We start from the raw sequence: 20,870 nt of genomic DNA, 5'->3' as shown, positions 1-20,870 counted from the left end.
CTCCTTGGAAGGAAGGTTATGGCCAACATAGATAGCATATTTAAAAGCACAGACATTACTTTGCCAACAAAAGCCCGTCTAGTCAAGGCTATGGTTTTTCCAGTAGTCACGTATGGATGTGAGAGTTGAACGATGAAGAAAGCTGAGTGCCGCAGAATTGATGCTTTTGAACTGTGGTGTTGGAGAAGACTCTTGAGAGTCCCTTGAACTGCAAGGAGATCCAATCAATCCATCCTAAAAGGCATCAATCTTGGGTGTTCATTGGAAGGTCTGACGTTGAAGCTGAAACTCCAATACTTTGGCCACCGCATGTGAAGGGTTGACTCATTGGAAAAGACCCTAATGCTGCGTAGGATTGGGGGCGGGAGGAGAAGGGGACGACAGAGGATGAGATGGTTGGATGGCATCACCAACTCGATGGACATGGGTTTGGGTAGACTCTGGGAGTTGGTGATGGACAGAGAGGCCTGGCGTGCTGCAATTCATAGGGTCGCAAAGAGTCGGACACGACTGAGCGACTGAACTGAACTGAACCCAAAGCAATCTACCAATTCGATGCAATCCCTATCAAGCTACCAACGGTATTTTTCAGAGAACTACAACAAATAATTTCACAATTTGTATGGAAATACAAAAAACCTTGAATAGCCAAAGCAATCTTGAGAAAGAAGAATGGAAGTGGAGGAATCAACCTGCCTGACTTCAGGCTATACTACAAAGCTACAGTTATCAAGACAGTATGGTACTGGCATAAAGACAGAAACATAGATCATTGGAACAAAATAGAAAGCCCAGAGATAAATCCACGCACCTATGGACACCTTATCTTCGACAAAGGAGGCAAGAATATACAATGGAGAAAAGACAATCTCTTTAACAAGTGGTGCTGGGAAAATTGGTCAACCACTTGTAAAAGAATGAAACTAGAACACTTTCTAACACCATACTCAAAAATAAACTCAAAATGAATTAAAAATCTAAATGTAAGACCAGAAGCTATAAAACTCCTAAAGGAAAACATAGGCAAAACACTCTCCGAAATAATCATAGCAGGATCCTCTATGACCCACCTCCAAGAATATTGGAAATAAAAGCAAAAATAAACAAATGTGTCCTAATTAAACTTAAAAGCTTGCATAACGAAGGAAACTATAAGCAAGGTGAAAAGACAGCCTTCAGAAAGGGAGAAAAGAATAGCAAACAAAGCAAAAGACAAAGAATTAGTCTCTGAAATATACAAGCAACTCATGTAGCTCAGTTTCAGAAAAATAAATGACCCATTCAAAAAATAGGCCAAAGAACTGAACAGACATTTCTCCAAGGAAGACATAGAGATGACTAACGGACTGCCAATCCAGGTTCGATGCATGAGACAGGGTGCTCAGAGCTGGTGCACTGGGAAGACCCAGAGGGATGGGTTAGGGAGGGAGGTGGGAGGGGTGTTCAGGATGGGTAACACATGTACACTCATCGCTGATTCATGTCAATGTATGGCAAAACCACTACAATTTTGTAAAATAATTAGCCTCCAGTTTAACTAAATAAATTAATAAAAAAGAAAAAGAAAAAAAAACTCTGTATATTGTCACTTTGCTTATTTAAGTTCTATGCAGAGTACATTTTGAGAAATGCTGAACTGGATGAAGCACAAGCTGGAGTCAAGATTTCCGGGAGAAATATCAATAACCTCAGATATGTAGATGACATCACCCTTATGGCAGAAAGTGAAGAAGAAATAAAGATCCTCTTGATGAAAGTGGAAGAGGAGGGTGAAGAAGTTGGCTTAAAAATCAACATTCAGAAAACTAAGATCATGACATCTGGTCCCATCACTTCATGGCAAATTGGTGGGGAAACAGTGGAAACAGTGACAAATTTACTTTTTTGGGCCTCCAAAATCCCTGCATATGGTGATTGCAGTCATGAAATTAAAAGATGCTTGCTCCTTGGAAGAAAAGTTATGACCAACCTAGACAGCATATTAAAAAGCAGAGACATTACTTTGCCAACAAAGGTCCATCTAGCCAAATATATGGTTTTTCCAGTAGTCATGCATAAATGTGAGAGGTGGACTATAAAGAAACCTGGGCACATAAGAATTGATGCTTTTGAACTGTGGTGTTGGAGAAGACTCATGTGAGTCCCTTGGACAGCAAGGAGATACAACCAGTCCATCCTAAAGAAATCAGTTGTGAATATTCACTGGAAGGACTGCTGCTGAAGCTAAAACTCCAATACTTTTGCCCCCTGATGCAAATAACTGACTTCTTTGAAAAGACTCTGACGTTCAGAAAGATTGAATACATTAGGAGAAGGGGACAACAGAAGATGAGATGGTTGGATTGCATCACGATCTCAATGGACATGAGTCTAAGTAAGCTCTGGGAGTTGGTGATGGACAGGGAGGCCTGGCATGCTGCAGTCCATAGGGTTGCAAAGAGTCAGACACGACTGAGTGGCTTGACTGAACTGATATATTTTAGAATTTTTTTTTCTGAGTTTTCATTTTAGAACTAATTTTTTTTCATAATTCTGATTTTATTTTCTTCTTTGCTACAAATGTTTCTTTAGTTTCCTTCCCTTTCTGTCATCATATTTGTTGCTGTTTTATTTATTTATTTATTTATTGTTTCATGCTATTACAGTAGTAACATTTTAAATGGTCAGATTTGTCCGTATTTTAATTAAAGAATTACTCTTGGAGTCAGGCATAGGAAACCCTCTGTCATATTAAACTATATAATTTTTCATGTTTTCTTATTCAAGTTTTCACATTTTTACACATTTCACTTCTTTTTGAATGCATCATGCAGCAGAATTTGCTGTAGTTTAAGGGTGATAATACTATTTGTGTTTTTGGAAACAGTGCACTTTCCTTTAGGAACATACTCTTCCCAACCTTTCAAATATAAAAAAGGCTTGGGATCTAGTATGAAGGAACATTTTGAAGAAGTAAGGGATATACGCTATCTAAATAGTTTTTCTTTTCTTTTTTAATGAAAGAAGAGGGATGATCATTTCTGTAGAGAAAAGTAGAGAGATAATGTTGAAGTTTAAGGTTACTTATGGTAATCCAATAAGTAGGGATTTATGCTCCAAAATGATAAGGGAGAATGCTGATTTAGATGTGAAAAAAGCATCAGCTTATAAAAGGCAAGTCCCAGCAGCAAGACAGTGGAACAGGCTGTGTCTCAAGTCAGCAGGTTTCCAGTGGGGTCTCCAGTTGCTGGAGAATGTTGGTGGTGGTCAGTAATACACTCCTTAAAACTTATTTTTCTTGTTGTAAATCCCTTCTAACTCCTTGAATTCCTCTGATAAGTCTATTATTCAATGTCATTAATGCCAGTTCTGTATTAATTCTACCTTGTATAACCAAATTATAGCATAAAGCAGCTGAAATGGCTGTGATGATTACCTGAGGGGGTCTGCAGAAGCCTGAAGCCACAGTCTGAACAATAATCTGGTAGTACAGGCATGTGAGTTTTCCTTGTAAATCTCCTGATAAAGAGGAAAAGGAGTTTCTCTGTAGTCAAGTACATTGTCACTCAAATAGAAAAATGGCAAACTCAGGTAAGGGTAAACTTGGACATTATTTCTAACAAGAGATGACAAGAACAAGAGTCATTCTATTCAAGATGTTTGTTACAATGTCTATGTTATAAGATGACATCTTAAATGATTTAACCACAGTAAAGAAAAATAGAGTTTTGATTGAAACTTTAGTTTCTCTAAAGATTAATTTGTGGAGAATTTATCCATTCTCAGTATGAATGAGAGTGAAAGAGTGAGACACTCTCTCATTTTTTTCCTGAATTATGTATGTCTCCCAATGAAAATTAGTAATATTTTCACATAGGTATTGCACAGTAAACAGTTGTTTCAAATTTTTTTAAAATTTTATACTACTGTGAATGATATTCTTAATATTTAATCTCCTTTTCCAAATATGCTATAAAGATTATCATTTTTAATCTTCATTTTGTCATTTTCCATTTTAATTCATTTTTTACTTCCAATGTGTTTCAGTAAGTAATTAAGCTGTGCTCAGTCATTTCTGACTCTTGAAACCCCGTGGACTGTAGCCTGTCAGGTTCCTCTGTCCATGGAATTTTCCAGGTAAGAATACAGGAGTGGGTTGCCATTTCCTACCCCAGGGGATCTTCCTGACTCAGAGATCTCTTGTGTCTCCTGAATTAGCAGATGGATTCTTTACCACTGCATAATTTGGGAAGCCCCAATGTGTTCAGTAGATTTGTTTAAATCTTTAATTGCAAAATCATTCCTCTAGCAAATAATGATAATGGCGCTTACTCAGTTTTATTGAGTGCCTTTAATTACTTTTCATACTCTATTACAAAGGCTGGAATCCAAGAAAAAAAAATATTTTGTAGTGGGGATGACAATGAACAACCTTGTCTTTTTAAAGAGTTTAATGGTGAAACCTATAGTGCTTCAGCATTTCATATGCTATCGATAATATACCACACTAAGGAAGTAAAAATTAAATAATGTTTTTACATTGATTTTTTTTTATAATGAGAAGTTAAATTTTCAATGACTTTCTATTCACAGTAAACTAAGAAGTTTTAAGAATAATTGTTGTTTTAAATGTATTAATTTATTAGCACTCTATGATTCAGTCTTTTAATAAATGATATCATCATTTATTATTGATTTAGTTATAGGAAATCCTTCATTATAGTTTATACATTTCGTGGTTAAGGGCCATCATGTACTTTTTTTGTGATTCTTTCTTTCATCTGTGGCCATTAGGACAATGTTAGTCTCATAAAATGAATTGAAACAAATTTTTATTTTTTTGTGTCCATAAAATCAAAACAATCCAGTGAAATTTATTATAATGGAAATTATCTGGTCATGAAAAACTAATATTTTTTGACTGGTCACCATCTGGCCAGTACTATTTTGTTTCAGTTTTGTAAGTTTTTTCTGTATGTTCAATTGTTTCAACATCTTGAGATAAATTTAGGAGCCTTTAATTTTTATGGAAACTTAATACAGAAAACCAAAACCTAAAAACAGAAATATGTACGTCAAAATTTTGTAATTTTTTAAGTATTGACAATTGATTATTCTCATATATTATTATTATTTTTTCTTTTTTTTGGTCACACCACACAGCTTGTGGGATCTTAGTTTCCTGACCATGGATTTAACACAAGTCCTTAGCAGTGAGGTCATGGATTTTTAGCCACTGGACCACCAGGGAAGTCCTTCCTAGCTATTCTATAGTTTCCTTCACTCAGTGTTTTGAAGTTTACCCATTCTATTTATTCATGTTAATAAAGAGTATGATTTGATCATTTATTAACACCAGATTTTCACTTTTGTAATTAAAAAAAATCTGTTATTGCTCCCAGTTTTCAAATTATTGTATTTTAGATTTTCAAACCTTTTTAACTAACCCTATAATGCCTTTGCTTTATTTTTTAACTATGAAAGCTACTTGTATCATAACTTTCTCTTTTATACAACCTTGGCTGAATATCATTTCTCATATTTTACTCTGATTTGTCCATTGAATATGAAGGGTTACATTTGTTTATAATAGTATTAAATAAACTACATTACTGTTATGGCAACAATTGTGCCTTGAAGATTCCAGTGTTTTTGTGTTTCTAAAGTTCTCTTACTTACCACTATTTATATACAGAACATTCTGTTCTTTTTATCTTGAAACTATTGTGTTGCTTGAAGCTACAATCTTCTGAGTGGATATAGAAAATGAAGTAGGCTTTCTTTGTAAACTATTCTGTGGGAAATGTAGTGCTTTCTGCTCCATTATGAGGTCTAATTTTCTGATATAAAGCTTGAAGAAAATACATGTGTGGAAGGTATAAGCTTCCAGTAAAGCTTCCACATCCAGTAAAGTTTCTTTATTTCAAATGTTTAGAAGTGAGTTGGTTACCAAATATTGTTTTCTATGGCTCACGTTTCTGTAATTAGCAGTAATCATTTGTGATATCTGGTATATCATTGAAAAAAGACAATCTTACTCCAACATTCTCTTTTTCTTTTTTTTTTTTCATGAGTGCTAATTTTAAAAAGAAAATTTAGAAAGATGAGTCAATGTCACATAATTATCCAAACATATTTTCCAAATGTCTTCTGGATAATATGTTTTAAAGTCTTATGTTTTATGTCTTATGTCTTATGACATGGAGTCAATGTTACTTACTGGAGTTTATGATATAGGGTATCTTGTTACTATTTTTCTGATTCCCTATTTGATGAAGGCTTTGACTGGTCAGAGAGATACAAGTCTGAACAAATAATATTGTTAATAAGTCCATACTTATCTGGATTGGGGACACTGAGATAAATTGAAATACGCCTTCTTTTGCTTTCAATTTAATGGAGTTCTGACAAATATTTAACAAAAGATGGTTGAAAAAATATATGTATACTTTTTAATAAATATACACATGTTTAAGTATGCCATTAAAACATATATTTACTTTTAATTTTCATATACTTATATTTATATGTATGTATATTTGTTACACATTTTACTCTTACAAAGGATGAATATGAAACAATTTTTAGGATTTGAAATAGCTCAATTGGAATTCCATCACCTCCACTAGCTTTGTTCGTAGTGATGCTTCCTAAGGCTCACTGGGCTTTGCATTCCAGGATGTCTGGCTCTAGGGTAATGATAACACCATCGTGATTATCTGGGTCATGAAGATTATTTTGTATAGTTCTTCTGTGTATTCTTGCAACCTCTTCTTAATATCTTCTACTTCTGTTGGGTCCATAGCATTTCAGTCCTTTATTGTGCCCATCTTTGCATGAAATTTTACCTTGCTATCTCTAATTTTCTTGAAGAGATCTCTAGTATTTCCCAGTCTGTTGTTTTCCTCTATTTCTTTGCATGACCACTGAGGAAGTCTTTCTTATCTCTCCTTGCTATTCTTTGGAACTCTGCATTCAAATGGGTATATCTTTACTTTTCTCCTTTGCTTTTCATTCCTTTTATTTCCATACCTGTTTCTAAGGCCTGATCAGACAACCATTTTGCCTTTTTGCATTTCTTTTCCTTGAGGATGGTCTTGATTCCTGCCTCCTGTGCAATATCATCAATATCCATCCATAGTTTTTCAGGCACTCTGTCTATCAAATCTAATCCCTTGAATCTATTTCTCACTCCCACTGCATAATGGTAAGGGATTTGATTTAGGTCATACCTGAATGGTCTAGCGGTTTTCCCTACTTTCTTCAATTTAAGTCTGAATTTGGCAATAAGGAGTTCATGATCTGAGCCACAGTCATATCCTGGTCTTGTTTTTGCTGATTGTGTAGAGTTTCTCCATCTTTGGCTGCAAAGAATATAGTCAATCTGATTTTGGTATCGACCATCTGGTGATGTCCATGTGTAGAATCTTCTCTTGTGTTGTTGGAAGAAGGTGTTTGCTATGACCAGTGTGTTCTCTTGGCAAAACGCTATTAGCCTTTGCCCTGCTTCATTCTGTATTCCAAGGCCAAATTTGCAAGTTACTCCAGGTATTAATTGACTTCCTACTTTTGCATTCCAGTTCAGTTCAGTTCAGTCGATCAGTCGTGCCCGACTCTTTGCGACCCTATGAATTGCAGCATGCCAGGCCTCTCTGTCCATCACCAACTCCCGGAGTCTACCCAAACCCATGTCCAATGAGTCAGTGACGCCATCCAACCATCTCATCCTCTGTCGTCCCCTTCTCCTCCTGCCTCTAATCCTATCCAGCATTAGGGTCTTTTCCTATGAGTCAACTCTTCGCATGAGGGGGTCAAAGTATTGGAGTTTCAGCTTCAACATCAGTCCTTCCAATGAACACCCAGGACTGATCTCCTTTAGGATGGATTGATTGGATCTCCTTGCAGTCCAAGGGACTCTCAAGAGTCTTCTCCAACATCACAGTTCAAAAGCATCAATTCTGAGGCGCTCAGCTTTCTTCGTCGTCCAACTCTCACATCCACACATGACCACTGGAAAAACCATAGCCTTGACTAGACGGGCTTTTGTTGGCAAAGTAATGTATCTGCTTTTAAATATGCTATCTAGGTTGGCCATAACCTTCCCTCCAAGAAGTAAGCGTCTTAATTTCATGGCTACAATCACCATCAGCAGTGATTTGGGGGCCCCCAAAAATAAAGTCTGACACTGTTTCCACTGTTTCCCCATCTATTTCCCATGAGGTGATGGGACCAGTCCCCTATAATGAAAAAGACATCTTTTGGGGTGTTAGTTCTAGAAGGTCTCAATATGCCAGCAACTCTGGAAAACACAGCAGTGGCCACAGGACTGGAAAAGGTCAGTTTTCATTCCAATCCCAAAGAAAGGAAATGCCAATCAATGCTCAAACTACTGCACAATTGCGCTCATCTCACACACTAGTAAAGTAATGTTCAAAATTCTCCAAGCCAGTCTTCAAAGGGCGTGAACCAAGAACTTCCAGATGTTCAAGTTGGATTTAGAAAAGGAAGAGGAATCAGAGATCAAATTGTCAGCATCCACTGGATCATCAAAAAAGCAAGAGAGTTCCAGAAGAACATCTACTTCTGCTTTTCTGACTATGCCAAAGCCTTTCACTGTGTGGACCACAGCAAACACTGGAAAATTCTTAAAGAGACGGAAATACCAGAACACCAGACCTGTCTCTTGAGAAATCTTTTTACAGGTCAGGAAGCAACAGTTAGAACTGTATATGGATCAACAGACTGGTTCCAAATTGGGAAAGGTGTACCTCAAGCTGTATATTGTCACCCTGCTTATTTAAGTTATATGCGGAGTACATCATAAAAAAATCTGGGCAGGATGAAGCACAAGCTGGGATCAAGATTGCTGGGAGAAATATCAATAACCTCAGATATGCAGATGACACCACCCTTATGACAGAATTGAAGAAGAACTAAAAAGCCTCTTGATGAACGTGAATGAGGAGAGTGAAAATGTTGACTTAAAGCTCAACATTCAGAAAACTAAGATCATGGCATCTGGTCCCATCACTTCATGGAAAATAGATGGGGAAACAGTGGAAGCAGTGGCTGACTTTACTTTTTTGGGCTCCAAAATCACTACAGATGGTGATTGCAGCCATGAAATTAAAATACACCTGCTCCTTGTAAGAAAAGTTATGACCAACCTAGACAGCACATTAAAAAGCAAAGATATTATTTTGCCAACAAAGGTCTGTCTAGCCAAAGCTATGGCTTTTCCAGTAGTCATGTATGGATGTGAGAGTTGGACTATAAAGAATTGTGAGCACATAAGAATTGATGTTTTTGAACTGTGGTGCTGGAGAAGATTCTTTGGAGTCCCTTGGATTGTAAGGAGATCCAATCAATCCATCCTAAAGTGAATCAGTCCTGAATATTCATTGGAATATGAAACTCTAATACTTTGCCACCTGATGCAAAGAACTGACTGACTGGAAAATACCCTGACGCTGGGACAGGTTGAAGGTGGGAAGAGAAGTAGATGACAGAAGATGAAATGGCTGGATTGCATCACCAACTGAGTGGGCATGAGTCTGAGTAAGCTCTTGGATTTGGCAATGGACAGAGAGGCCTGGCGTGCTGCAGTCCATGAGGTTGCAAAAGTCGGACGCGACTCTGCAACTGAACTGAACTGACTGATCACACAATTTACAAATACAAACAAAATATTTGATTATTTCATTTATTCATTTGATTCTTACAGAATGCATTCACTGATTTTTTTCAATCTCTTATATCTGTAGCCAGATTGGGGTTGAAACTGACATAAGTGTAGTTCTGATATAATTGTTAGTTGATGCCTTTTTTTTGGATACTAATGAGAAAGAAGTTGAGAGGAGAATAAAGACAAAGACATGTTGAGACATACATCTTTGATAACTTTGGGTTCTTTATTAAAGTAGATATAGGTTTTCTATTGCTAAAAATCTTCTTCAACATTTCTACATCATTTATGAGTGATGCTACAGATGTATTACACATTTGAGATAAAAGTAAAAGAGAGAAAGTGAAGTCACTCAGTCATGTCCAGCTCTTTGCAAACCCACGGACTTTAGCCTACCAGGGTCCTCTATCCATTGGATTTTCCAGGCAAGAATACTGGAGTGGGTTGCCGTTTCCTTCTTTAGGGGATCTTCCCAACCCAGGGATTGAACCTGGGTCTCCCACATTTCAGACAGACACTTTATCATCTGAACCACCAGGGAAGCAATATTTAAGCTAAACCTTTCTAATTACACTTTTCCATCACTTTTTCTAAGATTAGACAGTCAACAATGTTTTGTATAAAACCCTGATTTGGAAAGTTTTTTGATTTCCACAGTGCATCTATTCCTACTGTGACTAATTTCAGACTGCCATCATGATATGCAGTCACACTCTGTGGTATATTATTTCCACCACACTGATTCAATAAGCTCAACAGCATAGATAATAATAAAAGTATAGCATAAAAAGGAAGAAAATAATCTGAATATGTATTGATTTGTTTTATAGTTGAGTTATTTTTTAAAATCTAATTTTCAGTATGACTATGTTTAAAACCAGCACATAACCTTTCTGAAAATGTAACTGAGTTACTCCTATGAGTATGTGTGTTAGCCATAATGTATCATTGATTCCACACTACTCTTGACATCAATTCGATTAATCACTGTCCATCCCATCCAGTGGTATATTCACTGAATGCTCTGCGATGTGGTCAGTTGTGGTCTTATCAGTCTGGGACCAGGTGGACCGGAGTCGACGAAAAGAAAGAGAGCAAGAAGGATGCGGGGGACCCAGGTCTCTGTGGAGCAAGGGTGTTTTATTAGCAGAAATGCAGGCTTATATATCTTTGGTGAAATGATTACACAGGATGAAATGCCGTTAATTGCAACAAAAATGGATGGTCTAATATATACAAGGTCGCTGATGCTGAATGAAATCACAGAAGTGGGTAACTGAAAGGAATTCAAGTAGATACCCTTTCTCATGATCTCAGTCCTGAGAACTGTGTGCAGTTCTACTGGTAACAGAATAGGAACTGATAAGGAACAAAGAATCCTTGAGAAATGGCATACAGAGGAAGAAAAGTGCACCATATTGGATTTCTTAAAGTTAAGCGTCCCCTAACAGTCAGTGTGGTTAGTTTTGTAAAGATACAGACAAAAATAATAAAATAACTATATTCTTTTATTTATTTATAGAATAAAGTAATTCACTCAAATAATTGAATAGCAGGCATTTGGAGAATAAGTTTGCATAGTGATATATTTTTGTGACTTGGTCAGGAAGATCCCCTGGAGAAGAAAATGGCAATCCACTCCAGTATTCTTGCCCGGAGAATCCCATGGACAGAGGAACCTGGTGGGATGCAGTCATGGGATCGCAAGAGTCAGACAAGACTTAGTGACTATATGTATGTATTTTATGTAAAGGCTTCCTTTTCTCCTCTTTCCTCTTTTTGGTTAGGTGTGATGTTATGATTATACAAAACTGAACAATGATTTTTCAATTAAATGTAAATCAAATATCAATAAACTAATGTGACTACAATTTTATTCAGAGGAATTATACATATGAGATTCCTCTAATGGTTCATTAACTGAGTGGCCTAAATTCAGTGTGAGCAAATTTATCGATGTAGGAATTGATTTGCTACCATATTAATACACGAGTTAAGTATGTCTTATAATGCATGTGTGCTATTAACACATTTCTTGACATATATTTGAAAATAAACAATACAACAACATACTATTTTTGCAACCAGATTCATTTTGAGAAAACTAAATTCAGAGGAGTAAGCTAATTCCAAGGTTTGGTGCCACTCATCCTAGGTGGTGACTAAAAACTGAACACTAAGCTTTAACTTCCTGAGCCAGAAAGGTCTCTACCAAATTAAAATTGTACTAAGGCATGTACATATTAAAATATTGCTATCTAAAGAGACATTGTTGCTAGTGCAGTTTTTCCTGTTAATTTAACTTTTTCTTAATTTTCTCCTTAAAACAAAATCATTATCTTTCTCTATCACTAACTTTATGGATTAACCTTAATTGTCAATGAGAGTATTAATTCTGTGTTAGGGCCATTTTCTTGCTCAAAGATGTATATTTCAGATCTATAATACAAATTACATGGACTCTATACACCTTATTTTCATGAAAGTAAATTAAATGCTATTAGGAAGAATGTCTTTCATACTATATTCCTACTTTAATATATCTTTTAAAATCATATTCTTATAAGACATATCTGTCAAATATTTAAATTGAATTATTAATTTGTTCTTATAGCTCAGGGGCAGAGTTTAAATTTATATGCAAATGTCACAACTTCTAAAGGTCTGAATTGATCTAGTTTGTTGAAGTGTGACTTTGTATAGAAGATAGTATGCATATAATCCCCTGGAATAGGAATGACGTTCTCTAGTTATCTTTAGTATAATGAATGACCAGGAACATTTGAATACTCATAAATGTATAAGACCTATTTTATAATTCCATAGATATTTTATACAAGAGAAATTTACAGTATTCAGTTTCAAGATGCTATCATTAAATATCAAGATTAATCCAAGTAAATATTCTTTTGAACTTATTGTCAAGCACTAATAAAATTAAAATTATAAAATATGCATAAAATAACCTGCAAAGGAAAAAACTACTTCCATACCACCCCTTCTCAAGAAAGAATTATGTATAAGTTTATTTATTCTTATTTTGAAATAACACTGGAGTTAATAATTGTGTACTCTGAACTAATTCTATTTTTAAAACAGTTATTTACAAAAATATCTTAAATAAATCTTCAGAAAGATAAAACAAAACAAATCTATCTCCTTTCCTCAACTTAAAATGATCATGCTCTATTATTAAATCATTAATGATTCATTAATGTTTCTGTATTTTGGGCTATGTACATACAGATTTTTTTTTTTTTTCATTTTAAATGGTTCTTAAACGTCAAACTGCCTCAACTACTGGGCTATGAAACCACCCGGGGCATGTCCTTGATCTTACCTATCATGACTCTGTCTCTCATAATTCACATAATCCTCTCCACAAATAGTACACAAAATATGTTTGTTTGTAAGGGTTCCAAATCAAAATTAGAACATTGCTTAGCCCCTGTCATTTACTGAGCAAAGTATTAAGGATAAATATAATGCATTTCTTGCAACTCAGGGAAATTCAGATATGAATAAAGCATATTTATAAACAATGAAATAACAGAAAAATACACAAGTTCCCAGGAGCTCCAAAAGGAAAAAATTCTATGGCATGATGTGGCAATAGATATAAATAAAATATCACTATTCAGTTCAGTTCAGTCGCTCAGTCGTGTCCGACTCTTTGCGACCCCATGAATCACAGCACGCCAGGCCTCCCTGTCCATCACCAACTCCTGGAGTCCACCCAAACCCATGTCCATCGAGTCGGTGATGCCATCCAGCCATCTCATCCTCTGTCATCCCCTTCTCCTCCTGCCCCCAATCTTTCCCAGCATTAAGGTCTTTTCCAATGAGTCGACTCTTCCCATCAGGTGGCCAAAATATTGGAGCTTCAGCTTCAGCATCAGTCCTTCCAATGAATATTCAGGACTGATTTTCTTTACGGTTGACAAGAGTCTTCTCCAACCCCACAATTTGAAAGCATCAATTCTTCGATGTTTAACCTTCTTTTTGGTCCAACTCTCACATCCATACACGACTACTGGAAAAACCATAACTTTGACTTATACAGACCTTTGTCAACAAAGTAATGTCTCTGATTTTTAATACTCTGTTTAGTTTTGTTATAGCTTTCCTTGCAAGGAGGAGCGGTCTTTTAATTTCATGGCTGCAGTCACCATCCACAGTGATTTTGGAGCCCAGGAAAATAAAGTCACTGTTTCCAATTTTGATGAGACCAAGTGTAATGGTCTTCATTTTTTTAATGCTAAGTTTTAATCCAGCTTTTTCCCTCTCATCTTTCACCTTCATCAAGAGACTCCTTAGTTCCTTCACTTCCTGCCACTAGTGTAGTATCATCTGCATATCTGAAGTTATTGATATTTCTCCTGGCAATCTTCATTCCAGCTTGTGATTCATCCAGCCTGGCGTTTTGCATGATGTACTCTGCATATAAGCTAAATAAACAGGGTCACAAAGTATAGTGGTAAACATTTTACCACTTTTTAATAAAGAAAGAAACTAAAAGTCACATAAATTAAAAAGGAAGGTAGAAAATTATCTATATTTACATATAGCATGATTTTCTACAGAGAGAGCTCAAAGAATCTACAGAAAGTTTCCTAGAACTAATAATTTTGTAAAAGCCCATAGGATAAAAAGTGAACATATTAAGGATGTCAATCCACCCTAAATTGATATTTAAGTTAAAAGAAATCCTTATGAAAATCTCAGAAAGATATTTTGTACATATAGAGAAGACTTTTATAAAACTTATAAGGAAACAAAAAGGAGCAGTAGCTAAAATAATTTTTGGAAAAAAAAATAAATTTGGAAAAGTAATTCTACTGAATTTCAAGACTTACTCTGCATTAATAACTACACAATCAAGGTTCTGTGGTATTCACAGAGGGATAAACACTAGATCAATGAAAGATATTAAAGAACACAGAAATAGAAACACACAAATATGCCCACGTGATTTTTAAGGAAAGAACAAAGGCATTTCAATGGAGGGAAGATAGCCTTTCAACAGTGGTGCTAGACCAATTAGACATTTATAGGCAAATAATGACCCTGCCCTGAACCTCACAACTTATATGAAAATTAATTCAAATGAATCACATACTTAACTTAAAAACTTAATCCTAAAACATTTACAACCAAATATTTGTTAGGATATAGATAGGTCTGGATAAAGAATTCATATACCTGACATCAATACATAAAGCAAGAGGGCTGTGCATGCATGCTCAGTTGCATATGACTCTTTGCAACCCCATGGATTGTAATCTGTCAGATTCATCTGTCCATGGGATTTTCCGGGCAAAAATACTGGAATAGGTTGCCATTTCTTCCTCCAGAGGATCTTCCTGATCCAGGTATCAAACCCATGCCTTCTGAAGCAAAAAGGGAAAAGTTGATAAATTGAATGTCCTAAACTTTGAAAACTTTTGTTCTACCAATACCCTATTGAGAAGATGAAAATATACAGTGGGAGGAAATGTTTGCAAACCACATATTTGACAAGTGGTCAGTGCCTAGGATATATGTTGGTGGTGGTTTAGTTGCTAGGTTGTGTCTGACTCTTGCGACCCCATGGGCTATAGCCTACCAGGCTCTTCTGTCCATGGGATTTTCCAGGCAAGAATACTGGAATGGATTGCCCATTCCTCCTCCAGGGGATCTTCCTGACACAGGAGTCGAGCCCAGGACTCCTGCATTGCAGGCAGATTCCTTACAGATTGAGCTATGAGGGAAGCCCCAGAATATATGAAGAAATCTCAAAATTCAAGAGTTAAAAAAATAAAATTACCAAAAGGGCGAAATGCAAAATCAGATATTTTGTTGAAGAAGATCTGAATAGATGACAAATAAGCACATAAAAAGATGTTGAACACAATTCATCATTAGGGAATACAAATTAAAACCCCAAAGAGATTTTTACTATAAACTTATTAGGATGTCTAAAATAAAAATAGTGGCAACATCAAATGCTGGTAATGATTTAGAGAAGTTGAATGCTTCACACATTGCTGGTCAGAATGTAAAATGTTACAGACACCCTGGAAAACATTTTTATGGTTTCTCATAAAACTAAGTATATAACAAACATGTTTCCCAGAAATTGTACTCCTGGGTAATTATCCCAGAGAAATAAAAGGTATATTCTAATCAAATCTGTACATAAATGTGTATAGCAAGTTTTCTTATAATAGCAAAAACTGGAGAAAAATCCAAGCATCCATCAACTGGTGAATGACTGAACAGATTATCACACATTCATGTAATGAAATACATGAAGTGCAATTTAATAAATATTGAAAAATTATTGATATACACAACAATCTCAGTGAATCTCCAAAGAATCATGGTGAGTTAAAAAAAAATATCCAATCATGAAATGTCATAAACTGAGTGTTTCTTTTATATAGCATTCTTAAAGGGTCAAAACTATAGAGAATGTTAATGATTACCAAGAATCAGACCTGGGATGGGGAAAGTGAAGTGGGTATCTTTCTAAACGTAAAAGAGCAACATTATGAGTGATCTTTGTGCTGATGGATATGTTTTGTATCTCCAGTGTATCAATGTCAGCATCCTGCTTGTGATGTTTTAGTATAATTTTGCAAGTTGTTACTGTTGGAGGAAGTTGGGAAAATGAGGCATTGGCACACACACATGCACACGCACACACACACACACACACACATGCATGCATGCTAAGTCACTTCAGTTGTGTTTGACTCTTTGCAACCTTATGGACTGTAGCCTGCCAGGCTCCTCTGCCCATGGGATTCTCCAGGCAAGAATACTGGAATGGGTTATCATTCCCTCTTCCAGGGGATCTTCCCAACCCAGGGATTGAACCCACATCTTTTATGTCTTCTGCATTGTCAGGTGGGTTCTTTATCACTAGCGTCACCTGGGAAGTCTATATACATATAATTTCTTACAACAGCATGCAGATCTACAAGTCTTTCAAAATAAAATTTAAGCAATTGTATATATTCAACTAGACAGTTTCTTTCTTTCTTTCTTTTTTTTCCAAAACATTTTAGAGGCATTATGATCTTTATTTCCTTACGTCCTCCCATACTCAGAATCTTATGAATGCCTTACTGACATCAACTAGTGCTGATTCAAGGATAAATTTCTCAGTTAGTGAAATATGTTCAGTTCAATTCAGTCGCTCAGTTGTGTCCGACTCTTTGTGACCCCGTGAATCGCAGCAGGCCAGGCCTCCCTGTCCATCACCAACTCCCGGAGTTTACCAAACCCATGACCATCAAGTCGGTGATGCCATCCAGCCATCTCATCCTCTGTCATCCCCTTCTCCTCCTGCCCCCAATCCTTCCCAGCATTAGGGTCTTTTTCAATGACTCAACTCTTTGCATGAGGTGGTCAAAGTATTGGAGTTTCAGCTTCAACATCAGTCCTTCCAATGAACACCCAGGACTGATCTCCTTTACGATGGACTGGTTGGATCTCCTTGCAGTCCAAGGGACTCTCAAGAGTCTTCTCCAACATCACAGTTCAAAAGCATAAATTCTGCAGCACTCAGCTTTCTTCACCAGCCAACTCTCACATCCATACATGACCATTGGAAAAACCATAGTCTTGACTAGACAGACCTATGTTGGCAAAGTAATGTCTCTGCTTTTAAATATGCTATCTAGGTTGGTCATAACCTTCCTTCCAAGGAGTAAGAGTCTTTTAATTTCATGGCTGCAGTCACCATCAGCAGTGATTTTAGAGCCCCAAAAAATAAAGTCTGACACTGTTTCCCCATCTATTTCCCATGAAGTGATGGGACCAGATGCCATGATCTTAGTTTTCTGAACATTGAGCTTAAGCCAAATTTTTCTAGAATCTATTTGGTGCTTCAGCAGCTATACTACTAAGAAATAATTTTGAAACATATCTTTTTATAAATAAAACTTGTAGAAAGCCAAATAAATTTGTAAGGAATTTATCTCTGTATAGAATGGAGCTAAGTAAACTATTTTGTAACATGAGCTCATTAATCAACATGACGTTATTTTTGCCCACAGTCATTTAGCATATGACTTCCAGCTCTTCGATTCTCTATGGCTCCAATAATAATTCAACTCTGTATTAGAAGTTAAACTGAGCAGTTTGCCATACATTAATAAAAAGGTAACAATCATGGTAGAATTAAGGACGGACAACTGTGTAATTACCTTTGAATTCTTTACACAAAAGAGAGATAAAGATGTTATATTCATTTGGGAAGTAAAAATAATTGCTGTCTCTTAATTATCTTATAAGTTGTATAAATTCTTGTAATGTCTTTTCAAATTAATAGAGTAACATATAAAATACTTTCACGTCTTTACTTCAGTTAAACTAAGGATTAAAAATAATCTTGATTTAAAGGATTTCTCTGTGTTGATGTTTGCTAGGTTTGAACTCAGTGCAAACTACCTGGTTAAGATGGTATCTAAGGTCTTGGCTTATAATTTCCCAAATTCCTACTAAAGCACTTTAAAATTTGGGGGGAGAAGATGAAAGACCCTAACAGCAAAACAAAGCAGCAGCCAATTTATAAACTCCCCTTATATGCATGGCATATTTAACTTAAAATAAAATCATATCAACAACTGGTGCTGACAAAATCACCACTCAGAAGTACACACAATGAACACTTACTTTTTCACTGCTCCTTTCACCAGTATTCTACCTCTAAGTTCAGAAATCAGGGCGTGTTCCATTCAGTAAACCAGAAAATCAGATAAATACATTTTTGTTGAGTATCTACTCACTCTTAAAATAGTTTTCTACTCCCTTCATATGCAAAATTACAAATCCTCCTGCAACAAGGACAGAAGAAGTACGTTTCCAAAAAGCAATACTTAGTTGAGGAATCTTGGATGGAGAAGAATGGTAATTGGATTTGTTGAAACTGGCTCTCTGGAAACGGCTTCAAATTTTTCAAGACTGCCAAAGGTAGACATGATGATGTCTCAGACCTTCAACTCCATCAGGATTTAGCAGAGGTATTAGTCATTGGCAACCCGCCCCAGTATTTCTGCCTGGAACCCATGGACAGAGGAGACTGGCAGGCTCCGGTCCATGGAGTTGCAAGAGTGAGACGCGACTTAGCAACTAAACCACCACCACCACCATTAGTCACTGGAAACTGCTGCTGCTGCTGCTGCTGCTGCTAAGTCGCTTCAGTCGTGTCTGACTCTGTGCGACCCCATAGACGGCAGTCCACCAAGGCTCCCCCGTCCCTGGGATTTTCCAGGCAAGAACACTGGAGTGGGTTGCTATTTCCTTCTCCAATGCATGAAAGTGAAAGTGAGTCGCTCAGTCGTGTCCGACTCTTAGCGATCCCATGGACTGCAGGCTCCTCCATCCATGGGATTTTCCAGGCAAAAGAGCACTGGAGTGGGCTGCCATTGCCTTCCCCCCACTGGAAACAGGTCCTCCCTTAATCTCTATGTTAGAAGGATAAATATTCAATATCAAAGCAGAAGTTCCCTCTCATCTATTTGCAGACTCTTTAAAGATAATAAAAGGACTTAAAAACAATTATCATAAACAAAAAAAAAAGGTAAACAAACACAAAATCATATAATAGATTTCATTGGTATTGACTGAAAAAAAGGCGCTACTTTCATAGCTAGATCATAGGAAGCTAGATCATGTGAGGAATATTTGGACAGCAGGATGCAGTTAGGATAAAGGTGACAATATTGACCAGTCTAAGGTTTACACTGGTCTGGCCAACATTGTCACCTTTTTACACGGGCTTCCCAGGTGGCTCAGAAGGTAAAGAATCAGCCTGCAATGTGGGAGAACTGGGCTCGATCCCTGGGTTGGGAAGATCCCCTGGCGGAAGGCCTGGCAACCCACTCTTGTATTCTTGCCTGGAGAATCCCCATGGACAGAGGAGCCTAGCGGGCCACAGTCCGTGGGGTCACTCAGAATCGGACACAACTGAGTGAGCAACTAAGCACACAGCACAAGGTTTACACAGGAAAGATAATGTGAAAGGCATTCACACAGCTTATCCAAACTGGTTACATGCAAGAAAGCAGGAACAAAGAAAGTAAACATCTTAGGAATGAAAACTGAGGTGGAGTAAAAGGCAAACTGAAGACACTGAAAGTTTTCCAAGTAAAAATTAAGTTTAAGAACTATAATGGAAAAAAAAATCTGATTCAGAACAGCTACAAACCAGAATATACTTTTATTTATTTATTTATTTTATTAATTTATTTATTTTAGTTGGGGGCTAATTACTTTACAATATTGTAATAGTTTTTGCCATACATTGACATGAATCAGCCATGGGTTTACATGTGTTTCCCTTCCTGGACCCCCCACCCACCTCCCTCCCCATCCCATCCCTCTGGGTCATCCCATTGCCCCGGCCCTGAGCCCTTGTCTCATGCATCGAACATGGAATGGTGTTCTGTTTCACAGATGATAATATACATGTTTCAATGCTATTCTCCCAGAACGTCCCACCCTCACCTTCTCCCTCAGAGTCCATAAAATTGTTCTATGCATCTGTGTCTCTTATTCTGTCTCGCATATAGGGTTATCATTACCATCTTTCAGAATATACTTTTAAAATACCAATAGTACACAAACAATAGCACACGATGAAGGGAAATTCCAATCAACATTCAATATAATTTCAAAATCTCAAAATTACTCTAAAAGTTACAAAAAAAAAAACTACAAGGAAAAATTCTGCAGTAATAATTGCTCCATATTTTTAACATATCACATCACGATATATTTGGCACCTCTTGACATTTACTGAAAAGTGATATAGATTTTTATCATGAAAGAAGACATCCTAGTCTAATAAGGCATATCTCAAAGTTGGTATAACTTTAGATGTATTAAAGAGGTTATACATATTTTCATGAAGTCATAAATTATGAAAACCTCAGAAAGTAATAGCAATTCATATATTTTGATTACTGTCAATTATTTAAAGTATAAATGCTTTTGTGATAAACACATATTTCCTTCTTCTACATTATTCTTTATTCATCTCAATCTGAGTATTTGATTCAAGGACATAAAGACTAAGGAAATATTCTAGAGTCATAAAGCAACATTTTTCCTACTGTGACTTAGGATGGTGACCCTTACAAATGGGAAAAGTTGTAGCAGGGAGGAAGACAGAGACATAGACAAGGGCAATTTACTCTCTACTACGGAGAGAATT

This window comes from Giraffa tippelskirchi, chromosome 10, assembly GCF_054371585.1.
Source record: "Giraffa tippelskirchi isolate mGirTip1 chromosome 10, T2T-mGirTip1v1.2.pri, whole genome shotgun sequence".
Classification (NCBI taxonomy): domain Eukaryota; kingdom Metazoa; phylum Chordata; class Mammalia; order Artiodactyla; family Giraffidae; genus Giraffa; species Giraffa tippelskirchi.
Note: the sequence above shows the minus strand (reverse complement) of the source record.